Source organism: Artibeus jamaicensis, unplaced genomic scaffold (assembly GCF_021234435.1).
Source record: "Artibeus jamaicensis isolate MK-2021 breed Jamaican fruit bat unplaced genomic scaffold, CSHL_Jam_final contig_470, whole genome shotgun sequence".
Lineage (NCBI taxonomy): Eukaryota > Metazoa > Chordata > Mammalia > Chiroptera > Phyllostomidae > Artibeus > Artibeus jamaicensis.
Genome location: NW_026521849.1, coordinates 220181 through 224710, shown reverse-complemented (window position 1 = coordinate 224710; position 4530 = coordinate 220181). Strand labels below are relative to the sequence as shown.

Sequence of the window (4530 nt, the reverse complement as noted above, 5' to 3'; positions counted from 1 at the left end):
TTGTAAGAAGAGGCCCCATTTCTGACTGTAAATTTGAGCTTCGCAGCCCTTGGCCTCAGTTCCCTAGAGTCTGAAATTGGAATATTAACAATTGTTCTTTCTGGGTTGAGGGAACTGGATAAGGTATAGTGTGATGTGCACCCTTGAGTGCTCAGCATGCCAAGAATATTACTCTGGATGTGGTTTCTGGAAAAGAATTCCCGATTATGCTATCGTCTTAGGCTCATTACACAGAGCGTCTGACCCTCAGGTCTCCTTGCCTCTGGTCTTGACCTAGCTGAAAGCTGGGAAAGGGGATGAAAGCCCAGAGAGCAGAGATGAATTGGTAGTAGCGTTTTTGGAATTGCTGCTCCTATCATAGGAGTAAAAGTTCCCTGGATAGGCTGAAACTGTATTTATCTTGCAGATGTCATCTGTATACTACAAGTGAAGTTGGCTTGCTGCTTACAGCAGTGAATCCATTTTCCTGTTGAACACATTTACTTTGAAAGGTGAATCCATTACAATACAAATTAATGACAATGCATAGGAATGTTTAATCTCTCAAGATGTAAACTCACAACAGGCCCTGGATTACTCTGCAGCCACCTTGTTTGCTCTTATCCTAGCTCTGATCACCTTCAGGACTTACTCATTTTTACTCACCTGGCTTTCTCCCTAACTTCATTCCAAAGTCTTTCTAACATTCTCTCACTGAAGTCTTCCCTGGTTGTCATATATGTTGTTCCCCCTAATCTTTGTAGTCATTTCACTCTCTTTTGTTTTCAGATCCCTTAGGGTCATATGACTGTGTCTTGCATTTATTTAGTTTCTTGTCAGTCTTTCCCCAATGACCTCCTCTACTCTATTCGTGGCACCTAGAACAGTGCTGGACCTCTACTGGGTGCTCATTAAGACTTGACAAATGCTTAGATTAAATCTAACCGCACCCCACCTGCCAGCCATAGCTGAACCAGAGGGACCTGAATTCAAATTTGCCCCTTCTTATAGACATGTTCCTGGGCCACTTGACTGGCCACAATTAATAAACTTCCGTTTGTTAATCATGAAATGGAGACACTGAGGGTGTTCACCACATGGACTGTGGAATGATTCATGAAATTGCAAACACATCTAGCACTGACATTTTCTGGGTACTGCAGTGTTTGCTTTATGAACATTTTAATTCCCATACCCACCTGGTGAAGTGGGAACTATTCTTTACTGAGACTCGAAGAAGTAAGCACATATTGGTTCAAAAGACTAGATTTAAGCCCTGGGAATCTAGCTCCAGACCTAGAGACTTTCATTGCTTTAACATAACATCTAAAGCCCCCAGGAATTCCCAAGCTGGTGTGGCTCAGTAGATTAAGCACAGCCTTCAGACCAAAAGGTTGCTGGTTTGATTCCTGGTCAGGAAACTTGCCTGGGTTGTAGGTCAGGTCCCTAGTTGGGGGTGTGCAAAAGGAAGCAGGCTAATGTTTCCCTCACACATTGATATTTTTCTCCCTTCTCTTTTCTCTAAAAATAAATAAAACCTTTTTACAAAAAAAAAGTGGTGTTGGCTTAAAGGCCAACACACAGACCAATAAAGCTCTCAGGCAAATTGTGAAACAGGCTCAGCTGTTGCTGCTGTAATTATTATTGGAAATATTATTTTTAGCCTACTCTTTTACTATCCCAGAGCACTTCCTGTCACTTCTCACAGTCTGCCTAAGATTATTGTTTTGTGTCACTCTCCAATGGCTTTCCATTTAGGAGGCTTTTCTCCCCATACCTTTGTATTCTGTGAGTGGCACCATTTACCTTCCTCCTGAGACCAGCACAGAGGTAGAGTCTCAGGAAATACTCAGTGATTTGGGTCTTGGGTCTCTCTGAACATATTCCACTAACCAAGCAATAGTCTCTAATCTCAATAAACAGAGTAACCCACCACCTCTATTTAACTTTCTAGGCATTGATATCATTTAAAGATGTGGCCATGACCTTTACTAGGGAGGAGTGAGGACATCTGGACCTGGACCACAAGACCTTATACCAGGAGGTAATGCTGGAGACTTGTGGCCTCCTGGTCTCAGTGGGTAAGACTTCATCTCTTTCCCATGTGGTACCCACAATCTCTTTCATTTCATCCTCTTTCTCTAAACATGGCTGGTTGGGAAGAACTCAGGAACTCACTTCCCTTCTCTCCATAATCTCAGCATATTGCATAAACTTCCTCTTGCTTGGATTCCCTGTGTCTGCATCAGGGATTATTGTATAAGAATCATAATTCTTCTCAACTCATGTGTCTAGCACAAGCTGGCCTTACTCTGACATCCTTATGCCAGATTCCCATAAGAGCGAAGGTGATTGATTGAGCTTGGTTGAGTCAAATGTCCCCACATCCTAGTTAGCAGGACCTGTGGGTAACAGGAGGTCCTCCAAGAAGGACATGGATCAGACAAGAAGGTATTTGTCATCAGTGGTACTGGTACCTAAGCAGCATAATCCTAGCTAAAAGGCTTCTTTTGCCCCTGGTACCTGCACAGTTGTCCCTTATTTTCTAAGGCTCATGCCTCATTTCTCTGCTGCTACAGAAGTTAATTTTAGAGGATGCACAGATACATTTTTAAATGGAAATGATGGGCATCTGAAAAAGCTGTTTCTTCTTCTCTTTTCTTTCCTGCCTCTTGGTTGTTGTTGAGAGCATCTGGGCTTAGTGCTGCATCTTTAAGGCTCCCATGACTGTTGGCTTGTTTCCCCGTCAACAGAAAGAATAGCCACAGGGCTCACCAACTTGAGCAGGCAGTATGAGTTTGCTGGGATTACAATTATTTTGATGTTATCATATTTTATAGTATTCTTTCACTTTGCCCAAGTGAACTATTATCTTTAAAATGCTCAGAAATAAAACTGGAAAAAACAGTAAGGGCTATACATTTATTTGTAATATATAATAAATTAATAAGTCCCAACTGTTCTCACACCTAAACCCTAAATGTCCAGTTTACCCCAAACTCAGGCTGAATAAACATTAAAATGAGGCCTGAGGTCTCCCTTTTCCCAGAAGTCCAAATGGTTGCCTCTGGCAGGGCTCTGCTAGCCTTGTGTCCACATAGTCTCTCCCAGGAGGTTAGTCATCAATGCAGTAAACATAGTGTCATTTTATGACAGTTGTGATTAGTGGTTGAAAAGAGAAATATGAGGAACAGTGAAGAACTTGTGTTGGTGGAGGGACCAACACAAGCCATGTCCGTGAGGGGGCAGCGAGCTCAGTTCCTTTGCAGAGAAGAAGGAAGGTCCAATGTAGCATTCCCACTCCCTATCACTGAGCCCAGTGCCAGGCATACAGCAGATATAAGTGAACAGTTGTTTAGTGACACCTGGATGCATTTTGGCTTAGAGTATAGGATTTTCTACTCAGAGTTTCTGTGGGTCCTGGTGCCTAAGTCATTGACTTCTCTCCAGAGCCCTCTGGTTTTAAGCTTTCACTTTTGGCAAAATATGTTTGGCTCTATGTACCAGAAAATCACCTCATACTGGTTTCACCCTGAAAAAAGTGTATTACTTTGCTTAACAGGAAGCCCTGAGGTAGTGCTTGCTCCTGGTCTGGTCAATACCAACCCTGTTCTCTCTGTCTGCTTTCTCTCCTTGGTCCAGGTCATCTGGCCAGAGTCCTTGATGTGGACACAGGATGATACACCAGCATGTAGGGCAGCAGGTCTGCACATTTAGCCCTATATTCTCAACCTGGATTAAAGACTTTTTTTTTCAGAATGGGTAGCAACAGTTTTAGATTATGGGCTACTGCAGACAACTCACTATCAGTAGAAGCACTTGCCATTCAATTTATTCCAGTGTTTGCAGCCATCCTTAGGCACCAGAATCACCTGGGGAGCTTCAAAAACTAAAATACTCAATCCTTATGCCAAGAGATTTGGTTTAATTTGGTCTGTATTTGAAACCAGTGATCTCTAGGTAGTTCTGATGCATGGAAAGTTTGAATCCTGATTTAATTATGGAAAGCCTTCAGTAAGGAGGAGTCCCCTTTCTGGGGTTCATGGGTGGTTTGTTAAAAGTGTATACTCATGTATACTTGAGATTTTTCCTTTTGTCTTACTTGTGTACTCATGCCCTGTTTATTTCTACATGCACAGGGCAACTTGTTCCCAAACTAGAGCTGATCTACCTCCTAGAGCATGAGCAAGAACCATGGACAATGAAGAAAGTCCTCTCCAAAAACAACTATACAGGTAGGTGGCTGAGGGGCTGGCAGGGGCATGGCAGCCAGCAGGGAATTACTCAGCAGCAGTTTCTTTTTGTGGCCTTTCACTCGTCGTCCTAGGTTGTCCTGGGGCACTTTGAACCATGTTTCCCCTGTCTTCTCACTCCTGTCACACTCTTTGCCTTTTCTAGAGTTGAAATGTGATATATTAGGTAAAAGACATGCTCTAAATGTTTAGCCATTCACCAGCCTCATGACCCTAGGAAAGTTACATGGTCTCTGGTCTTTGGTGTACAAGTAGAGCTGAATTAATGCTACCTACCTCAAGAGATAAACTGCAAAAT

At 42.8% G+C, this 4530-nt stretch overlaps 1 long non-coding RNA gene across 1 annotated transcript; it reads left to right on the top strand.

Moving 5' to 3' along the window:
- The first annotated feature begins 443 nt into the window (after positions 1 to 443).
- On the top strand, positions 444 to 4205 carry LOC119065227 (uncharacterized). The gene is made up of 3 exons (XR_005085562.2): positions 444 to 491; positions 1934 to 2060; positions 4119 to 4205. It is a non-coding gene; the product is annotated as an uncharacterized LOC119065227 (long non-coding RNA).
- Positions 4206 to 4530: the final 325 nt, after the last annotated feature.